The sequence below is a fragment of the Chiloscyllium plagiosum genome, unplaced genomic scaffold (assembly GCF_037043375.1).
Source record: "Chiloscyllium plagiosum isolate Xiang-an unplaced genomic scaffold, Cpla_swu_hap1 HiC_scaffold_9, whole genome shotgun sequence".
Lineage (NCBI taxonomy): Eukaryota > Metazoa > Chordata > Chondrichthyes > Orectolobiformes > Hemiscylliidae > Chiloscyllium > Chiloscyllium plagiosum.
The window spans coordinates 1,928,663-1,950,856 of record NW_028270147.1 but is presented as its reverse complement, the minus strand read 5'-3'; the positions used below and the strand labels follow the sequence as shown (position 1 = coordinate 1,950,856).

General features: G+C 51.0%; 1 protein-coding gene across 3 annotated transcripts in view; it reads right to left on the bottom strand.

The window, feature by feature from the left end:
- LOC148149074 (netrin-G1-like) overlaps positions 1-21,799 on the bottom strand; it is a 170,471-nt gene extending 148,672 nt beyond the window's left edge. For all 3 annotated transcript variants that reach the window (XM_087990337.1, XM_087990338.1, XM_087990336.1), the window contains exon 1: positions 21,187-21,799. The gene's annotated coding sequence lies outside the window, so the exon portion shown is untranslated. The remainder of the gene's footprint in view (positions 1-21,186) is intronic.
- Between the last annotated feature and the right edge of the window lie 395 nt (positions 21,800-22,194).

The window sequence follows — 22,194 nt, the reverse complement described above, 5'->3', positions numbered from 1 at the left end:
GAGTTAGAGCTGATAAAACATAGAGCTGGAGAAAGCACAGCAGAACAAGTCTCATCAGAGGAGCAGGAGAGATCCTGATGAAGCGTTCTGCTCAAAAAGTCAACTCTCCTGCCGTTCTGATGCTGACCTGCTGTGTTTTTCCAGTCCACGGATTCACAACCCTCTGGGTGAAGAAGTTCCACCTCAGCTCAGTCCTAAATCTGCTCCCCCTAATCTTGAGGCTATACCCTCTTGTTCTAGTTTCACCTGCCAGGGGAAACAACTTCCTTGCTTCCATCTTCTCTACTCCCTTCATTATGTTACATAATGTTACATGCTACTGTAAGATCTGCCCTGATTCTTCTAAGTTGCAATGACTATAGTCTCAGTCTTTTCAGTCTCTCATTAGCCAACCCCCTCAACTTTGGAATCACCCCAGTGATCCTCCTCTGCACCCCCTCCAGTGCCAGCACATCCTTTCTCAAGTAAGGGGACCAAAACTGCACACAGTACTCCAGTGCGACCCAAGGATTGGTGCTGGGTTCATTATTTTTCATCATTTACATAAATGATTTGGATGTGACCGTAAGAGGTACAGTTAGTAAGTTTGCAGATGACACCAAAGTTGGAGGTATAGTGGACAGCGAAGAGGGTTACCTCAGATTACAACAGGATCTTGACCAGATGGGCCAATGGGCTGAGAAATGGCAGATGGAGTTTAATTCAGATAAATGCGATGTGCTGCATTTTGAGAAAGCAAATATTAGCAGGACTTACACACTTAATGGTAAGGTCCTTGGGAGTGTTGCTGAACAAAGAGAATTTGGAGTGCAGGTTCATAGCTCCTTGAAAGTGGAGTCGCAGGTAGATAGGATAGTGAAGAAGGCGTTTGGTATGCTTTCCTTTATTGGTCAGAGTATTGATGCAGGAGTTGGGAGGTCATGTTGCGGCTGTACAGGACATTGGTTAGGCCACTGTTGGAATATTGCGTGCAGTTCTGGTCTCCTTCCTATCGGAAAGATGTTGTGAAACTTGAAAGGGTTCAGAAAAGATTTACAAGGATGTTACCAGGGTTGGAGGATCTGAGCTACAGGGAGAGGCTGAACAGGCTGGGGCTGTTTTCCCTGGAGCGTCGGAGACTGAGGGGTGACCTTATAGAGGTTTATAAAATTATGAGAGGTATGGATAGGATAAATGGACATGGTCTTTCCCCTGAGAGAGGAAGTGGTGGAGGCTGGTACAATTACAGCATTTAAAAGGCATCTGGATGGCTATATGAATAGGAGGGTTTAGAGGGATATGGGCCGGGTGCTGGCAAATGGGACTAGGTTAATTTGGGATATTTGATTGGCATGGACGGGTTGGACCAAAGGGTCCGTTTTTAAGCTGTACATCTCTATAACTTTATACAACTGCAGTAAAACCACCCAATGTTTAAACTCCATCCCTTTAGCAATGAAGTAGTATATTCCATGTGCTGTGTGTGTCACCTGCTGCACCTGCAAACCAGCTTGTTGTGATTCATGCACAAGGACACCCCCAGGTCCCTCTGCTCAGCAACATGCTGCATTTTTTCACCATTTAACTAATTGCCCATTTTTCTGTTCTTCCTACTAAAATGGCTGACCTCACATTTCCCAAAAATTGATTTGGTGCAACTGCATAGAGTCCTAGAGACGTACAGCACGGAAACAGACCCTTCGGTCCAACCTGTCCATGCCGACCAGATATCCCAACCCAATCTAGTCCCACCTGCCAGCACCCGGACCATAACCCTCCAAACCCTTCCTATTCATATACCCATCCAAATGCCTCTTAAATGTTGTAATTGTACCAGCCTCCACCACTCCCTCTGGCAGAGCCTTGCCCTCTCACTCAACCTACTTATATCCATGTGACCATTAGACATAGGAGCAGAAATTAGGCCATTCAGCCCATTGAGTCTGCTCTGCCATTCAATCACGGCTGATAAGTTTCTCAACCCCATTCTCCTGCTTTCTCCCCATAACCCTGGATCCTCTTAATACTCAGGAACCTCTCTCTCCCTCTGTCTTAAACATACTCAATGACCTGGCCTTCTGTGGTAATGAATTCCATCGATTCCCCACTCTCAGGCTGAAGAAGCTTTTCCTTCTCTCCATTCTAAAAGATCTTCCCTTTACTCTAAGGCTGTGTCCTCAGGTCCCAGTCTCTCCAACCAATGGAAACATCTTCCCAATATCCACTCTGTCCAGGCCATTCAGTATTCTGTAAGTTTCAATTAGATCACCACCCCCCATCCCCCAAATCCTTCTAAACTTTATCGAATATAGACCCAGAGTCCTCAAACGTTCCTGATATGTTAAGCTTTTCATTCCTGGGATCAATCTCGTGAACCTCCTCTGAACGTATTCCAGGGCCAGTACGTCCTTCCTAAGATATGGGGCCCACAATACTCCAAATGTGGTCTGACCAGGGCCTTACAGAGCCTCAGAAGTACATCCCTGCCTTTATATCTGGTGGATGGTGGGTGTTTGGAATGTACAGAGTCAGAGACATTAGGGACATTTAAGCCACTCCTGGACAAGTATATGGTTGGCAGTAAGTTAAGGGGTGTGTTGGTGAGGTTGATCTTAAATTAAGATAAATGCTAGGCATGACATCATGGACCGAAGGGCCTGCACTGTGCTGTTGTGATCTATGTTCTATGTTCAAGTCCTCTCAAAATAAATGCCATCATCGCATTGGCCTTCCTAACCACTGACTAACCCGCAGTTTACCTTGAGAGAATCCTGGACTCGAACTTCCAAGTCTCTTTGTACTTCAGACTTCTGAATTTTCTCCCCATTTAGAAAATAGTCCGTGCCTCTATTCTTCCCACCAAATTCCCTCCACAGACTGACAGAGTCCTCTGCACACTTTACTCTACCATTCAGCTCAGTGTCATCTGCAAACTTCGACACATTATGCTTGGTCCCCAACCCCAAATCATCTCTGTAAATTGTAAACAATTGCAGAGTATAGTCAGCTGCAGGTCAAGTGCAGATAATTGGGAAGAGTGTAGTTTGGTGTTTGTTGGAAGGCATAGCTATGGTGGGCTGAAGCGCCTGTTTCGGTGCTGATTCAGGAATGACTATTTATCCGTTCACTGGAGATATCTGTCCAGCTCTTATTCCCATCATGGCCCTGGGACCTTTCCTATCCCAAGGAGGGGACAGACCGGCCCTGGGTTTGAACTCCTTATCTGAACCGTGTAACTAATGAACACAGCTGGGACACAGTGAAAGGTATTTGGGGCAAGGCCAGTGAAATGGAGCTGAGATACCGATCAGCTTTGATCCAATTTCCTGGTGGAATAGGCTTGAGGGGCTGAATGGCTTTCTCCTGTTCCTACAGTATTCTCCCAGCCAGCCACCTCTCTCCAAATGGAATTGGAAATCTGAAAGGGAATGATGTCCAGGACTAGGGGGACCTGCGGGGTTGTGGGATTAATTAGATATTGTGTCTCCAAACTAGTACAGATATGATGGGTTGAATGGCCTCAGTCTGCACAATAGGATTCTCTGAACAGCTGCAGCATTCCTGATTAAATCCATCTTCCCAGAAGGTCTGCTTTCCCAGTTTATTCCAGCTCTCCTACAGTAATCCCACCCTGGGGCCTATGGGGGAATCATTCCGTGATCCTCAGACTGGATCCCAGATCACTGGCTGTTCCAGCAAGTGGACAGTATCAGGAACTCACCTGACAACTGACCAATCAGCTTCAAGTCCCCAGCCTGGCTATCGAATAAATCCAGCATTTCTCAATCATCAGGAGTGGGGAATGTGTTCCACGGGGAATGGTTGTGTTCCTGGATGGAAAATCATGAGGCTGTTGATCAGTCAGATCCTTATTTCTGTTGAGAAACTCATTCAGCTCAGCTCTGAGCTCATTCTCTTTCCCTATTGATTTGTGATTCAGGGTGAATTGGATTTCAGTTTTTAATCTTTCAATGAAGCTTCATTCTCCCACATGCTGAGCAGACAGTAACGTTCCCTGAGTTAATTGAGAAATAGATTCCCATCTTCTTTATTTCACATTGATGGCTCGTATGATCAGGCTGTGGATTGGACACACAGATCGGTGCAGGACAAAACCGAGAGGTGAACAGTAATAGTGTGTCAGTGAACACGCTCCATGTGAGGAATCATAACGATGAAATGATAAACTCATGAAGTGAATGTACAGACCGATCAGAATGAGATGATGAACAGCAGCAAAACCAGTGCAGAATGGGTTAGAGAAAATCCCTGTCACTGAAACATGGTTAGAAGCTAATCAAGATTGGGATATAAATGTTCCAGGCTACACAACACCTCAGATAGAGGGGCTGAATGAGAAAGGAGAAGGTGTCACCCTGAAATTAAAGGGTGAGTTAAGAACTGCAGGAGAAAGGATTGAGGTTCAAAAATGATTGTGTCCAGGGATGTGGAGGCTGGGTGGGTTAGCCATTGGAAATGTAGGGTTACAGGATGGGTTGGGTCTGGGTGGGATGGTCTTCATAAGGTCTGTGTGGACTCAATGGGCTGAATGGCCTGCTTCCACACTGTAGGGATTCTATGATTAAGCAAGAAATAATTAGCTCACTTTGGAAATGATGAATAGTTTTATATTGAAAGAAGAGGTTTATAATGTTGCAAGGAACAAAAATCAGCCTGAGGATTGGGATTTACAAACCAACAAGGGGCCATCAAAAAGTTAATAAAAAGAGACAAAATAGAATTAGGAGATTAAACAAGCCAGGATGGTAAAAACAGAGCGGAAGAGCTTGATCATGTTTATAGAAATGAGTAGAGTAAACATCAGTCCCTTCGAGACAGAGAGAGCAGAAATTATCAATGGGGAATGAGGTACAGATATTGAAGAAATATGTTCTTAAAAACCCGAAAGAACTGCGTTCTGGAAATCTGAAATAAAAACGGAAATTGCTGGAGAGGCTCTGTGGAGAGAAATTCAAGTTAACTCTTCGGGACCAGTGACCCTTCCTCAGAACACCTGTTCAATCTGATTTCTCTCCACAGAAGAAATATTTGATGTTTGTCTTCAAGCAGAAGACAGCAATTACACAGAAAGAGAGTGGAATCTGCAGCTGATATGAACGAGGAAGTTCGGGTCATTACCATCAGCCAAGAAAAAGACCAGAGAAAAACTGGGAGGGAGTGAAATCAGAGCAATCTTCAGGAGCTCAGAGATAAGACACTGAGGTTTGAAGGAGAGCCCTTCAGAGACCGTGGGTATCTGCCTGTGACTGTCCAACATTCCCCGGATTCTGGAATGTTCCAACAGATTGGAAATAAGCAAATGTAACACCGACATTCAAGAATTGACAGAGAGTGAGTGAAAACAAGGGATGACAGGCTAGTTAGCCTAACATCAGGAAAATACTGGAATCTATCATGGAGGAAGTCATCAATTGTAGTTAGAAAATCATAATCTGACCAGACCGAGCCTGGTCTGGGTGGTACGGTGGCTCAGTGGTTAGCACTGCTGGCTCAGGGACATGGGTACGATCCCAGCCTCGGGTGACTGTCTGTGTGGAGTTTGTACATTCTCCCCGTGTCTGCGGTGGTTTCCCTCCGAGTGGGCTGGTTTCCTCCCACAGTCCAAAGGTGTGCAGGTTACAGCGGATTGCCTATGGAAAATGAAGGGTAACAGGAGTAGGGGGGTGGATCCAGGTGGGATGCTCTTTGGTGGATCAGGGTGGGGTTGATGGGCTGAATGGCTTGCTTGGGGAAAGTGGGGACTACAGATGATGTTGAGTCAGAGTCACAAAATGTGGCTACCTTCCCCCTATCCTCTATTTATTTCTCTTCCGGCTCCACATTCCTGATGAAGGACTAATGCTCCTGTTCTCAGATGCTGCCTGATCTGTTGTGCTTTTCCAGCACCAAACTTTATGGCTCTGAATGGCCTGATTCCACATGTAGGAATGCTGTGATTCTAAGTCAACAGATTTTGGTAAAACAGGAATCAGATTTGATAATGTAATGAGAGATATTCGTCAATGTAACCCCTTAAGTAGATGAAGGGAAACCAGTCGGTGTAGTGTACTGGGATTTCCAAAAGGAACTGATAAGGGTCAACAAGGTTAAAGTAGAAAGTAAAGGCTCATGGGGCCATGAGTGATGGATTATGCTGGATAGAGGCTCAGCTAATGCAGAGGGAGCAAAGGGTAGGGTGCAGCTTACTGACTCTTACTGCGAGGGAACAATCTACTCAGTCTCCCAGGATCTCTGGAAGAGAAGGAAATGCTCACTGTCCTGTCTGACTGGCATCGATCGGTCAGTATGTAGATGGTGAGGGAGTTCTGGTGAGTTGCTGTGGTGCATCTTGTAGAAGGACCCACTGCTGCTGTCGTTGTGGCTGGAGGGAGGGAATGGGGAGGGTCGTGGATGAGGTGTTGATGACACCAGCTGGTTTATCATTGTGTGAGTTCATGTAAACTGAGTCTTTAATGGCTGGGAATGACTGTGTGAGCTTTGAGTGATGATGGAGTCCCATCAAACATTCCCTACGCTCCCTCTACATCGCCCACAATCATTAATCTGACATAGTAGAGATTCACATTCCCACCTTCCTGTCTGTATGTTTATCCTCCAGCCAGGCTTTGACAAAGCGAATCCATTAACAGAGATAAATGGTGAAGGGCAAAAGGCAAAACTTCCCGTGTGGTGATTTGTTGGATCGTATCCTGCAGTGGATTGTGAGCTGATCTCTCTCGATGAAACAGGACAGGGCTTCAGGGGATCAAATATATCCAGTTTGTGACCACAACACAAACATGTCAGACCACACTCTGTAAACACATCACTGGGAAAGCTGTTCAATGGAAGACAAGACAGAGCTGCTCATTGACTGAGAGTCTGTCGATAAAGCTCCGAAACCTCCCAGATGGTTTGTAGACACAGCATGAGCTGGGCAGGAATCTCCCTGCACAAACTCCCTGTAAAAACTCACCGTGATTCAGAGAGCGATCACAACCTCAGTCCACACGGCCACACGGTCACTCTGTCGGAATCAATCCAGGTTTACAAAATATACCTGGATCAGGAATCACAGGAAAGATCTCCAGTGGAGACTGACCCTGAGCTCAGTGTTCCAATCCACAACCAGTCCAATGTTACACTGGACAGTGAGAATAGTCACTACAGAGTCAAGGCGATAATCACATATCACACTGAACGTCAGTGCTGAGGGAGTGCCGCACTGTCGGAGGGTCAGTGCTGAGGGAGTGCCGCACTGTCAGGGGGTCAGTGCTGAGGGAGTGCCGCACTGTCAGAGGGTCAGTACTGAGGGAGAGATGCACTGTCAGAGGGTCAGTGCTGAGGGAGTGCCGCACTGTCAGAGGGTCAGTGCTGAGGGAGTGCCGCACTGTCAGAGGGTCAGTACTGAGGGAGTGCCGCACTGTCAGAGGGTCAGTACTGAGGGAGAGATGCACTGTCAGAGGGTCAGTGCTGAGGGAGTGCCGCACTGTCAGAGGGTCAGTGCTGAGGGAGTGCCGCACTGTCAGAGGGTCAGTACTGAGGGAGTGCCGCACTGTCAGGGGGTCAGTGCTGAGGGAGTGCCGCACTGTCAGAGGGTCAGTACTGAGGGAGAGATGCACTGTCAGAGGGTCAGTGCTGAGGGAGTGCCGCACTGTCAGAGGGTCAGTGCTGAGGGAGTGCCGCACTGTCAGAGGGTCAGTACTGAGGGAGTGCCGCACTGTCAGAGGGTCAGTACTGAGGGAGAGATGCACTGTCAGAGGGTCAGTACTGAGGGAGTGCCACACTGCGAGAGAGTCAGTGCTGAGGGAGTGCCGCACTGTCAGAGGATCAGTGCTGAGGGAGTGCCGCATTGTCAGAGGGACAGTACTGAGGGAGAGATGCACTGTCAGAGGGTCAGTACTGAGGGAGTGCCGCACTGTCAGAGGGTCAGTGCTGAGGGAGTGCACACTGTCAGAGGGTCAGTGCTGACGGAGTGCCGCACTTTAAGGGGGTCAGTACTGAGGGAGTGCCGCACTGTCAGAGGGTCAGTATTGAGGGAGTGCTGCACTGTCAGAGGGTCAGTACTGAGGGAGTGCCGCACTGTCAGGGGGTCAGTACTGAGGGAGTGCCGCACTGTCAGGGGGTCAGTACTGAGGGAGTGCCGCACTGTCAGGGGGTCAGTACTGAGGGAGTGCCGCACTGTCAGAGGGTCAATGCTGAGGGAGTACTGCACTGTCAGAGGGTCAGTGCTAAGGGAGTGCCGCACTGTCAGAGGGTCAGTACTGAGGGAGTGCCACACTGTCAGGGGGTTAGTGCTGAGGGAATGCCACACTGTCAGAGGGTCAGTGCTGAGGGAGCGCCGCACTGTCAGAGGGTCAGTGCTGAGGGAGTGCTGCACTGTCAGAGGGTCAGTACTGAGGGAGTGCCGCACTGTCAGAGGGTCAGTACTGAGGGAGTGCCGCACTGTCAGGTTGTCAGTACTGAGGGAGTGCCGCACGTTCAGGGGGTCAGTACTGAGAGAGTGCCGCACTGTCAGAGGGTCAGTGCTGAGGGAGTGCCGCACTGTCACAGGGTCAGTGCTGAGGGAGTGCCGCACTCTCAGAGGGTCAGTACTGAGGGAGTGCCGCACTGTCACAGGGTCAGTGCTGAGGGAGTGCCGCACTGTCACAGGGTCAGTGCTGAGGGAGTGCCGCACTGTCACAGGGTCAGTACTGAGGGAGTGCCGCACTGTCAGGGGGTCAGTACTGAGGGAGTGCCGCACTGTAAGGGGGTCAGTACTGAGGGAGTGCCACACTGTCACAGGGTCAGTGCTGAGGGAGTGCCGCACTGTCAGAGGGTCAGTGCTGAGGGAGTGCACACTGTCAGAGGGTCAGTACTGAGGGAGTGCCGCACTGTGAGGGGGTCAGTACTGAGGGAGTGCCGCACTGTCAGGGGGTCAGTACTGAGGGAGTGCCGCACTGTGAGGGGGTCAGTACTGAGGGAGTGCCGCACTGTCACAGGGTCAGTACTGAGGGAGTGCCGCACTGTCAGGGGGTCAGTACTGAGGGAGTGCCGCACTGTAAGGGGGTCAGTACTGAGGGAGTGCCGCACTGTCAGAGGGTCAGTACTGAGGGAGTGCCGCACTGTGAGGGGGTCAGTACTGAGGGAGTGCCGCACTGTCAGGGGTCAGTACTGAGGGAGTGCCGCACTTTCAGAGGGTCAATGCTGAGGGAGTGCTGCACTGTCAGAGGGTCGGTGCTGAGGGAGTGCCGCACTGTCAGAGGGTCAGTACTGAGGGAGTGCCACACTGTCAGGGGGTTAGTGCTGAGGGAATGCCACACTGTCAGCGTGTCAGTGCTGAGGGCATACTGCACTGTCAGAGAGTCAGTGCTGAGGGAGTGCCGCACTGTCAGAGGGTCAGTGCTGAGGGAGTGCCACACTGTCAGGGGGTCAGTGCTGAGGGAATGCCGCACTGTCAGAGGGTCAGTGCTGAGGGAGTGCCGCACTGTCAGAGGGTCAGTCCTGAGGGAGTGCCGCACTGTCAGGTTGTCAGTACTGAGGGAGTGCTGCACTGTCGGAGGATTAGTGCTGAGGGAGTGCTGCACTGTCAGAGGGTCAGTGCTGAGGGAGTGATGCACAGTCAGAGGGTCAGTGCTGAGGGAGTGCTGCACTGTCGGAGAGTCAGTGCTGAGGTAGTGCTGCACTGTCAGAGTGTCAGTACTGAGGGAGTGCCGCACTGTCAGGGGGTCATTACTGTGGGAGTGCCGCACTGTCAGAGGGTCAGTGCTGAGGGAGTGCTGCACTGTCAGGGGGTCAGTGCTGAAGGAGTGCCGCACTGTCAGAGGGTCAGTATTGAGGGAGTGCCACACTGTCAGAGGGTCAGTACTGACGGAGTGCCGCACTGTCAGGGGGTCAGTACTGAGGGAGTGCCGCAATGTCAGGGGGTACGTACTGAGGGAGTGCCGCACTGTCAGCGGGTCAGTGCTGAGGGAGTGCTGCACTGTCAGAGGGTCAGTATTGAGGCAGCGCCGCACTGTCAGAGGGTCAGTACTGAGGCAGCGCCGCACTGTCAGAGGGTCAGTGCTGCGGGAGTGCCGCACTGTCAGAGGGTCAGTGCTGAGGGAGTGCTGCACTGTCAGAGGGTCAGTGCTGAGGGAGTGCCACACTGTCAGGGGGTCAGTACTGAGGGAGTGCCGCACTGTCAGAGGGTCAGTGATGAGGGAGTGCTGTACTGTCACAGGGTCAGTGCTGAGGGAGTGCCGCACTCTCAGAGGGTCAGTACTGAGGGAGTGCCGCATGTCACAGGGTCAGTACTGAGGGAGTGCTGCACTGTCGGAGGATTAGTGCTGAGGGAGTGCTGCACTGTCAGAGGGTCAGTGCTGAGGGAGTGATGCACAGTCAGAGGGTCAGTGCTGAGGGAGTGATGCACAGTCAGAGGGTCAGTGCTGAGGGAGTGCTGCACTGTCGGAGAGTCAGTGCTGAGGTAGTGCTGCACTGTCAGAGGGTCAGTGCTGAGGGAGTGCCACACTGTCAGGGGGTCAGTGCTGAGGGAATGCCGCACTGTCAGAGGGTCAGTGCTGAGGGAGTGCCGCACTGTCAGAGGGTCAGTCCTGAGGGAGTGCCGCACTGTCAGGTTGTCAGTACTGAGGGAGTGCTGCACTGTCGGAGGATTAGTGCTGAGGGAGTGCTGCACTGTCAGAGGGTCAGTGCTGAGGGAGTGATGCACAGTCAGAGGGTCAGTGCTGAGGGAGTGCTGCACTGTCGGAGAGTCAGTGCTGAGGTAGTGCTGCACTGTCAGAGTGTCAGTACTGAGGGAGTGCCGCACTGTCAGGGGGTCATTACTGTGGGAGTGCCGCACTGTCAGAGGGTCAGTGCTGAGGGAGTGCTGCACTGTCAGGGGGTCAGTGCTGAAGGAGTGCCGCACTGTCAGAGGGTCAGTATTGAGGGAGTGCCACACTGTCAGAGGGTCAGTACTGACGGAGTGCCGCACTGTCAGGGGGTCAGTACTGAGGGAGTGCCGCAATGTCAGGGGGTACGTACTGAGGGAGTGCCGCACTGTCAGCGGGTCAGTGCTGAGGGAGTGCTGCACTGTCAGAGGGTCAGTATTGAGGCAGCGCCGCACTGTCAGAGGGTCAGTACTGAGGCAGCGCCGCACTGTCAGAGGGTCAGTGCTGCGGGAGTGCCGCACTGTCAGAGGGTCAGTGCTGAGGGAGTGCTGCACTGTCAGAGGGTCAGTGCTGAGGGAGTGCCACACTGTCAGGGGGTCAGTACTGAGGGAGTGCCGCACTGTCAGAGGGTCAGTGATGAGGGAGTGCTGTACTGTCACAGGGTCAGTGCTGAGGGAGTGCCGCACTCTCAGAGGGTCAGTACTGAGGGAGTGCCGCATGTCACAGGGTCAGTGCTGAGGGAGTGCCGCACTGTCAGAGGGTCAGTGCTGAGGGAGTGCCGCACAGTCAGAGGGTCAGTGCTGAGGGAGTACCGCACTCTCAGAGAGTCAGTACTGAGGGAGTGCCGCACTGTCAGAGGGTCAGTACTGAGGGAGTGCTGCACTGTCAGAGGGTCAGTGCTGAGACAGTAATTATTTATCCCTGTATCTCATGTCAGCTCTTCAAATTTGAATGAGTTGGAATCATTTCCATTTGAATTTCGAAACATTTCCCATTCTCATCCTCACCCTGACATTTCCAAGGAAGACTGTGCTCGAGACTGAAGGAATATTTTCAAATGTCCTTCTCCCTGATCCAGAGATTCTCACTCCCTCCGTTTTACCCTGTGCCCAGGGCACTTTGCTGATTTTCACTGGGAATGATAGATGGACCTGATTTACAATCTGTCCCAAAGGGCAGTGAGAGAATAACAAGCTGCACATTCCCAGAATGTAACTCGATCTTCCCTGGAATGTGTGCACTGTGTCCGGCTGGAGAGTGTAAAGAGCAGAGAGGATCTTGTCTTGCTGCCCAGTGACAGAAACATCAATAAAAGGCCATCAGCTTCCAACCTCACCGTGACAGCGGCTCCCTGGTGACTAACCCGCCACTCCTGAGGTCCTCCCACATCCCTCCTAATAACAACCCCGCAACAAGATTTCCTTCCAGTCCTCACACACTCCTGCTTTGGTCAGCGCACAGTCCAGACACTCCCCAGGGTCCCTCCCATCTCTCCTTGCATTCCCCTCTCATCTCCCCCTTTACCAACCTCCCTCAACACACCCCCTCACCTTTCCCCTTCTTCTCCCCTTCCCTCTCCTTACCTCTCCCACTTCCCAACCTCCCTCAACACTGCCTCTCCCCTCTCCTCCCAACCTCTCCTCACAGCCCCTCCTCTCCTCCTCCCTCTCACCTCCCCTATTCTCACTCCTTCACCCCTTCCTCAACTCTCCCTCCCCCCCAATCCATTCATGGGACAGCTTTTGAATTTACGTGCCCTTTCACATTTCAGTAAATACCCCCTGAAGTCTCTGGGCTGACACCCCCCCCAGCCCAGCCCTCCTGGAGAATCTCTGACTACATTCCCCACGGTCACACGGTGTTGTGTTGATGTTAATGGGGTCAGGGAGGGGAGGGGGGGAATGAGATTGAGACTGGCGATACAGGAAGGGGTAAGAGCCAAAGATGTCTGGAAGGCAGAGTGAACCTCATCAGGTTCATGTACAAGGGCATTGCTGGATGGTGTTAACTTTGATGTGAGGAGCCTGTGAGTGAGGCAGAGGGGGTGAAGTTGCTGATGAACACGTGGTGATGTGATATCCTGGAATTCCCTCCCTCAGGACATTGTGGTTGTATCTACAGCACATGGACAGCAGTGGGTCAAGAAGGCAGCTCCCCACCATCCCTCAGGGGCTATTAGGGACGGCCAGTGATGTTCACAGACTGAGAAGGAATGAATGAAATGGAACAAATTGGCACAAACTCTCTCTGTCTGACTGGTCCCTGACCAGGAAACCTGCTCCTGGACGGCTGCCAACGGGAAATGGGGGAGTTTGGGATGACAGAGACTGGGGAATGACATCAGGAAAAATACCCGAATATTTTATTGTTAATGAGAGTTAAAGAATGAAACAAATGCAATCAAATAATACTTAAGCCTGATTGGATAAAATTCCAGAACTGAATACCAACAGCTTCAGGAAATTCCCACCTGAGCTTCACTCCGAGTCCTGCAGGGTGAAGTTGACTAATTTATGCAATAATGTCGAAAGGAGCAGAATCTGTTTTCTGAGCATTTTATTGATCAGACTGTAATCCATAAACTACAATTATCCCCTCATCGAATTCCTGTAATTATTTCATCCTGATCATTATTCCTGGGAGATGCTGCTTAATTGTTAATGAAGGTGATCCGCTTCTGAACCAGCAAATGGAAATCGGGCTGTTTCCAAGGCTGGCTTTTCACAAACAATTTCCAGCACAGAAACAGGCCATTCAGCCCATCTGCTCCATGCTGGGGTTTCTGCTGCACACCATTCTCCTCCTGGCCCCTCTCAGCACATTCTTCAATTCCCTGCTCAGGGTGAGGTCAGTGTAGCTCAGAGAGTGACGACTGAAGCTGCAATGTTGTTTGTGTGTTTCTGTAAGGATCAGTAAGAGGGAGCCAGCAGCAACAGCAGTGATAAAGATCACCCCACACGGATCATTCTGACAGCTGCTCGATCAATGTCAGTGCAACACAGCCTGGGCCTGTGTCTCTCCTCCCCTCCCTGAACTCACCCTCCTCACCTGGAGATGACACAAAGACTGATGAGTGGGACAATGAGGAAGAAGAACTTGGTTATTGATTGATTGGAGAGCAGTGAGCAGTGACTCATACAATCACATGGCCCAGCAGGAGGCCAGTCAGCCCACTGGGCCTCTGCTAACCCTTTGAAAGAACTCCATTCAGATGGTCCTGACTTTCCCACGGGCTCTCTCACTGATTCTCTTTGATCTGCCTCCCTACAATCACTCACCCTCCTGCTCCTGCAAACACTTCCTCCTGATTTTCTCCATCCTAACTCCTCAATGCAGAACACTTTAGTTTCTGTGAATTAAACAGAATACTCCAGCTGAGATCTACGTTGTCATTTCAAAAGAGGTTCACATCCCTCCTTTCATTTTAGAAAGAGAGAGAGAGAAACTGAAAAAGAGAGAGAGAGAGAGAGAGACGGAGCAATCTTCAGCTAAAGTGATGGTGGGCTGTGGCACTGACCGAAGAGTTTCCCTCTGATATAAATCACTGCCACAATCTGCAATGGCCCACATCAGCCCATAATCACTCAATGTTCCTCATCGATTTCTACTTCCCTTCAAGTCCTGGCTCATTTCCCTCGTATCGAACCAAAAGATAAAGTACATCCTGTGACACAGAGCTCCCTCACCCTAATTAACCTAAATTAAAGTTTCAATCATTGCATTAACCTGTGGAGCCAATGTTGCCAAAACCCAGATTGTTTCCAATGAGGAAAAAGCCAACTCCTCTGTCACTGGGGGCTGACCACATTCTCTCAAGCCGAGTGTGTGTGGCTGGACGGGTCAGTTCAGCTCTCACTGTCTCTCTACCTCCCAGTCACTGGGCTCTTCCTGCGAATTGCAGCTGCTTTCAGGACATCAACCCCCCTTTTAACATCCAGACCATTTCTGTAACAGACAGACACACAGACTGGTTCATCACAAGGAACAGAGTCTCTGAACACAGTCATCCAATCAATCACTGAACATCACCAGGTGTGGCCCAGTGGGTAGTGGACTCGCCTCAAAGCTGGCAGGTTATTGATTTAAAACCACTCCAGAGTCAGATGTTTCACATCCAGGATAACATTGCCAATGCAATATTGAGGGACTGCCGCTCAGTCAGAGGGTCAGTGCGGAGGGAGTGCTGCACTGTCAGAGGGTCAGTGCTGAGGGAGTGCTGCACTGTCAGAGGGTCAGTGCTGAGGGAGTGCTGCACTGTCAGAGGGTCAGTGCTGAGGGAGTGCTGCACTGTCAGAGGGTCAGTGCTGAGGGAGTGCTGCACTGTCAGAGGGTCAGTGCTGAGGGACTGCTGCACTGTCAGAGGGTCAGTGCTGAGGGACTGCTGCACTGTCAGAGGGTCAGTGCTGAGGGAGTGCCGCTCTGTCAGAGGGTCAGTACTGAGGGAGTGCTGCACTATCAGAGGGTCAGTGCTGAGGGAGTGCCACACTGTCACAGGGTCAGTGCTGAGGGAGTGCCGCTCTGTCAGAGGGTCAGTACTGAGGGAGTGCTGCACTATCAGAGGGTCAGTGCTGAGGGAGTGCCACACTGTCACAGGGTCAGTGCTGAGGGAGAGTCACTCTGTCAGAGGGTCAGTGCTGAGGGAGTGCTGCACTGTCAGAGGGTCAGTGCTGAGGGCGTGCTGCACTGTCACAGGGTCAGTGCTGAGGTAGGGTCACTCTGTCAGAGTGTCAGAACTGAGGGAGTGCTGCACTGTCAGAGGGACAGTGATGAGGGAGTGCCGCTCTGTCAGAGGGTCAGTGCTGAGGGAGTGCTGCACTGTCAGAGGGTCAGTACTGAGGGAGTGCTGCACTGTCAGAGGGTCACTGCTGAGGGAGCGGTGTACTGTCGGAGTGTCAGTGCTGAGGGAGTGTCACACTGTCGGAGAGTCAGTGCTGAGGGTGTGCCGCACTGTCAGAGGGTCAGTACTGAGGGAGTGCCGCACTGTCGGTGGGTCAGTGCTGAGGGAGCGGTATACTGTCGGAGTGTCAGTGCTGAGGGAGTGTCACACAGTCGGAGAGTCAGTACTGAGGTAGTGCTGCACTGTCAGAGGGTCAGTGCTGAGGGCGCGGTGCACCGTCGGAGCGTCAGTGTTGAGGGAGTGTTGCACTGTCAGAGGGTCATTAGTCAGGGAGTGCTGCAGTGTCAGAGGGTCAGTACTGAGGGAATGCCGCACTGTCAAAGGGTCAGTGCTGAGGGAGTGCTGCACTGTCAGAGGGTCACTACTGACGGAGTGCTGCACTGTCAGAGGGTCAGTAATGAGGGAGTGCCGCACTGTCAGAGGGTCAGTACTGAGGGAGTGTCACACTGTCAGAGGGTCAGTACTGAGGGAGTGCTGCACTGTCAGAGGGTCAGTACTGAGGGAGCACCGCACTGTCAGAGGGTCAGTGCTGAGGGAGTGCCGCACTGTCAGAGGGTCAGTGCTGAGGGAGTGCTGCGCTGTCAGAGGGTCAGTGCTGAGGGAGTGCCGCTCTGTCAGAGGGTCAGTACTGAGGGAGTGCCGCAATGTCAGAGGATCAGTGCTGAGGGAGTGCCGCAATGTCAGAGGGCCAGTGCTGAGGGAGTGCTGCATTGAAACAGGGCATTCCCCTTATTGCAGAGTCTGATCCCAGTCAGTTAGGAAATCAATCAGTGATGTCTCCGGGAGCTCTCTCCTCGTATTCCGGTAACATTCTCTGTAATAACAGCAGCAGGAGTGGCCCTTTGTGCTCATTGTCTGGTGTCTGTTTGAACAGCCCCATGTAATGAAGAGGCTGACAGGATTTACCAGGGACAGAGTCAGACTGACTGGAAGGTCACTGTGTGCAAAGGTGTGATGGTGATGTTCCTGCTCCCTGTTGGCTGGCCGTTTGGATTTACACAGTGTCGTGGGAGTGGGGCATTGCGAACTGGTACCCTCTGTCCTGTCCTCTGGATGGGATTGGAGACAGGCAGTAAGAGACCCTCATAGACAGGACCCCGTGAGCTTTTCTGGGTCACACTCACACTGTCCCCGACAGGACAGGAACTGGTGAGCTCAAAGCACATCACAAACCGGGATCATTCTGGGATCGCCTGTCCTCTGGAGCAGGCAGTCAGATGATGTTCTGTCCACCATCCAATGGGAGTGTTTGAGCCGAGGTAGGGATTTGAAATGATGCCCTAGCCAACACTCCTCCCTCAGTCAGCGATAGATTCAAATACTTCCCCAGTGTGTCACTATGGGATCATTCTGTGCCAAAGATAACATCTTTAAAAATGACGAACTTGAAAGGATCCAGAGAAGGACAGGAAATGGACAGTCACCTTTCAATAAAGAGGTAGCACCAGTACACCTGTGATGGAGCGAAAGGCCTCCATATTTGGACCCTTTGATAGCCAGGGAGCTGCAGACATTTCTCAGCAGGTTTGGAGCTGACACCTCCTCCCCCAGTTCAAGGTGCTCTCTCTGTCTGCCTGAGGGAGATCCCACTGCATTGAGACTGAGCTGTCGGTAAATTGTTCTCTCAATCCTGCTCCCCATGTGTTGTGTTACAGCACATCCCGAGACAGCGTAAACCCCCATTCCCTCCCAATGAGAGTGGGCCAGAGGCTGGGGAAGCACAGGGCCTTGGGGACATGGTCATTGGGGACAGCAGCTGCAGGTGGTTGAGATGAGGGTGAGGCCATTCAGAAGGATATCAGGAAGCAGGCCAATTCACAAAGAGCCTCGGAAATCTGGCTCCCTCTCCCTCTCTCTCCCCCCCTCCCCCCCCCTCTCTCCCTCCCTCTCTCTCCCTCCCTCTCTCTCCCTCCCTCTCTCTCCCTCCCTCCCTCCCTCTCTCTCCCTCCCTCCCCCTCTCTCCCTCTCTCCCTCCCTCTCCCTCCCTCTCTCTCCCTCTCCCTGAAAGGTCACTGGGAGCATTTCAGGCTGACACTGATCAATGTTTCTGGGGACCAAGGCATTTGGAACGAAGGACGGGAAATGGAAGGAAAGGCCAATTGGAATCTGATTAAAATATGGAACAGGTTCAAAGGGCAGAGTGGTCTTGTACTTTTCCAGTGGCTTTGCTGAAATGGCAGGAGGCGGGTGGGAAAGAGGAAATTAATCCAATGCAGCCCTCCGTGGGGAATTTCACAAGGTGATGGTTTGAGGCTGGGACAGTCTCAGTCGTTTCCCATAGTTTGGAATGGGGGAGAATGATTCCCTGGAGATCAGTGAACACGTCCCCAGAACTGTCTTTCTCCCCCCATCCATCACTGAGACAGCAAACACCCAGTAAACATCAGACCAATGGACCGTCAGAAAAAGGACCAGAAGTAGGCCATTCAGCCCCTCGAGCCCTGTTCCGCCATTCAATAGGATGATTGGCTGATCCAACATTCCTCACATCAACTTTCCTCCCTTTTCCCCATAACCCGAGATGCCCCAAAATAATCAAGAATCTTTCAGCCTTAAATATCCACAAGGACTCTCCCCCCACAGCTCCCTGTGTTACGGAGTTCCAAAGACTCACTTCCCTCTGAGAGAGGAACGTTCCCCCTCATCTCAGTCTGAAATTGGTGCCCCTTTATTCTGAGACTGTGCCCCTCTGGTCTGAGAGACCCCATGAGGGGAAACATCCTCTCAGCGTGAATCTGAGAGAGAGCCTGGGGACATTCAATTCTCACCGTCCTTTCAGGGCTCAGTCAGGAGACTGACAAGAGGAGAGTGTGTAGAGGTCAGACAGTGACTGTGAGATTTCCCAGGAGAGGGAGAGACACAGCCACAATCACTGAACAGAAACATTGGCTGTGGAAGGAGAGACAGGCTCCCTGCCTGAGCGTTACACAGGAACCTTTCATTTCTTCAGCCTCCGACACAGCGCTGGGATAACCAGCAATTGTGGACCTTCTCCTGCAGCAGTCTCTCTCTCTGGCTGCAACAACAGCCGGGGAATAAGGATTCCTGTTGGATTGATTCCCATTTCCAGGCACCAGGTGAGGCTGGGTATTGAGGGAAACATCATTATTACAAGGAATTAAGGGCTACGGGTAAATGGAGTTGAAATGCTCATCAGCCATGATTGAATGGCGGAGTGGACTTGATGGGCCGAATGGCCTTACTTCCACTCCTATGTCTTATGGTCTTATCCCACTCAGTAAACACATCTGGAACGTCCAGGCAGGGAGCTCACTCACACAGCTCATGGCAACAACATCTGGCAAAGGGAATTCCGTGGAATTCTCTTCCCCAGGGATCAGTGCAGGCTGGGACACTCAAGAGGTTCACAGGCCGAGTTAGACAGTTTTCATCAACAAGGGGTCAAGGGTTACAGGGAGAGTAAAAGGGGAAGGGACAGAAGGGAAATGAGGTCACTATCAGATCAGCCAATCAGAGATTATTGAATGTTGGGCATGTCCAATGGGCCGAATGGCCAATTCCTGCTCCTGTTTCTCATTGTGTTCAAAATGAAATGTTCATCTTCCTGGGAATCTGTCCCTTTACGTCTCCAAGAAGTGAATCATCTTTCTCAGTGACTCTTTCCTCCCAGACTTGACAGCGGGTGAGAGATTGGTCGGGTGTGGTTCATAAATGCAATTTAACAAAAAGCAATGCCAGAAATCAGCTCTCTCACTATCCTCAAGGAATCTTCCCATTCAGAAAGGGACCATTCAGCCCACAATATCAATGCTGTCCCAGGTCCCAGTTTATGATGTGATTTTAGTCAGTACTTTCTGTATTAAAACTGGACACAAAATGCTGGAAAAGATGGCCTGTCAAGGGTCACCTGACTTATTTGGTGGAAGGAAATCCCTCCCTTGCCACAAAAGGAACTTTCCAGACTGATGTCTATCAATGTCCTTTTCCTGAAACCAATCAGAAAGGGCAATGATCATCAGATGGACTGGGTCACTCAGAAACAATAACACTGACCATCTTAAAGCTACAAGATGTTCAACCACAATACCGAATATTAGAATCAGCACAAACCCAATCTCTTTGTTTGTAAAAGGACTTTGAACTGGCAAACAGCTCACATGAAGAGACAGCCATGTTTTCTGTCTCCTTCTAAACCCAGCAGCTGCTTGTAAACTGTTCCACCAGAAATTGATCAAATCCTTTGCCATTAATTCAACCAGACAAGGGAACTAATATATTGTCTTGACAACGGGAGATTCCAACAGAGAAAGGAACTGCCCTCCACCTTCACATTCACCCAAGGACCAACATGTGAGAAATTCGACTGTGAGAGATCTCACAACCTTGTGAAATCCCTTCACTTTATAAAAACCCTCACTTCAACTTCAAAGCTTCAAAACAATCCAACATTTAAAAGGCATTTGGACAAATACATGGACAGGAAAGGATTAGAAGGATATGGGCCAAGTGCAGGGAAATGGGGTTAGTGTGGACGGACATTTTGGACAGCATGGGCCAGCTGGGCCAAAGGGCCTGTCTGTGAGCTGTAGGACTCTCTGACTCTGCGGGCCTGTCTCACAGGAGACTGGAGATGGTCAATCTGACAGTGAGATAAATTTCATCTGTTGTACCTTCACCGATAAACTTTTATATTTTTGAACTCACTGATGCTTGCTGCTGACCTTATTGAACCGGGATCCACATCAGGAGTAAGCAAACATACCTCATAAATCCTAAATAGCCAAAGTCAAAAAGTGTGGTGCTGGAAAAGCACAGCCAGTCAGGCAGTATCCCAGGAGAAGGAGAGTCGACGTTTTGAGCATAAGCTCTCCATCGGGAGCTCTTCATCATCTGAGGAAGGGCTTAAGCCTGAAACGTTGATTCTCCTGCTCCTCGGATGCTGTCTGGCTGGCTGTGCTTTACCAGTACCACACTCTCGACTCTGATCTCCAGCATCTGCTGTCCTCACTTGCTCCTAAATAGCCAAAGACAGGCTGTTGCTGGGCAGTGAAGGAGACATGTATGTTCTGTCTGTGACCTCCAGAGGTTTCTGTCATTTGGTGACAGTCTCATTGCTGTCTGGGAGCTTGCTGTGCACGGTTGGTAGCTGGGTTTCTTCCATCAACACAGTGACTACATCACACAAGGATCTCATTGGTTGACCATGCTACCTGCCTGCAACTGTCCCACAGTTAGATTCCCAAATTCATAGGAGACAGAGAGAGAGAGAGAGAGAGATGCTGTGTAAGGGAGAGAGAGAGAGAGACGGTGTGTAAGGGAGGGAGAGAGAGACGGTGTGTAAGGGAGAGAGAGAGACGGTGTGTAAGGGAGGGAGATGGTGTGTAAGGGAGAGAGAGAGAGAGTGTGTGTGTGGGAGACAGATTGGAAGAGACAGAGTAAGGGAAAGAGAGTAAGATAGAGGCAGATGGAGAGCGAGAATCAGAGAGTGATACACAGATGGACAGAGAGAGACAGATCGATGGAATTTGAAAGACTGAGATCAAAAGAAATGAAATGTGAGACAGAGAGGGGTGAGAGATCCAGAGTAATAGACAGAGGAGGAGAGACTGAGAGAAACAGAAAGTGAGAGAAGAGAGGGAGCAGAGACCTGTGATAAAAGAGAAAGCGAGAGACCCGTGAAACAGCCCAAGGTTCAGGCAGTGAGGAGAAACAGCCACTTACTGTCACTGGTCCCTGGGATTTCACTGTGGAACAGTTTGATCTCCTGCTGCTGTGTCCCGGTCACACTGTTGGGAATCCTGCGTTCTCCTGGTTTTCCCGCAAAGGATCCTTCAGGAACAGAGAGGGAAGGAGAGAGATGACAGGGATAAGCTGCAAGACAGATCCCCCTGGTCCCTCCACAAAACAGAATGCTGACAGTCTGGAGATGCTTTGTGTTCGAAGGTTCTCCGAGCTCAGAGTGACTTTGTCACAAGTCTGTCTCGTCCGTCCCTGGCTCCCACCCCCTCGGCCTGTCAGAGTTCAACAAAGCTTCTTGATGCTGCTACACTCCTTCCTCCAGGTTTAATGAGGAATTCAATCTCAGTGAGTGAGTGTGTGAGTGTGTCTGTGTGTGTGTCTGTGTGTCTGTGAGTGTGTGTGTGTGTGTGTGTCTGTGAGTGTGTGTGTGAGAGTGAGCCTGGTTCTGTGTGTGTGAGTGAGTGAGTGAGTGTGAGCCTGGATCTGAGTGTGTGAGTGTATGTGAGAGTGAGCCTGGCTCTGTGTGTGAGTGTGTGTGTGTGTGTGTGAGAGTGAGCCTGGCTCTGTGTGTGTGAGTGAGTGTGTGTGAGAGTGAGCCTGGCTCTGTGTGTGAGTGTGTGAGTGAGTGTGAGCCTGGATCTGAGTGTAAGTGAGTGAGTGAGTAAACTGGGAGCAGGCACTCACTGGAACGTTATGTCACTCTCTGTTCTTTCAGCTGTCTGACTGCTGCTTATGAAAGGCTCCGTGTGGATTGGGTAGCGACTCGATGACATCTGGGCACTGATTGGCTTTTTTCACATTTACATCGCACTGACAGGGTTACAATGAAAACAAACACTAAGCTGCATCTACATAGCACCGTCCACACGCTTCAAAATCAGACAGGTAACACAGGGGAATGCATCACAGCAAACTGAGTCAGGGAGAAATAAAGAGAGGGATGTAGGGGCTGGAGGGGGTTACAGAGATAGGGAGGGATGGAGGGGCTGG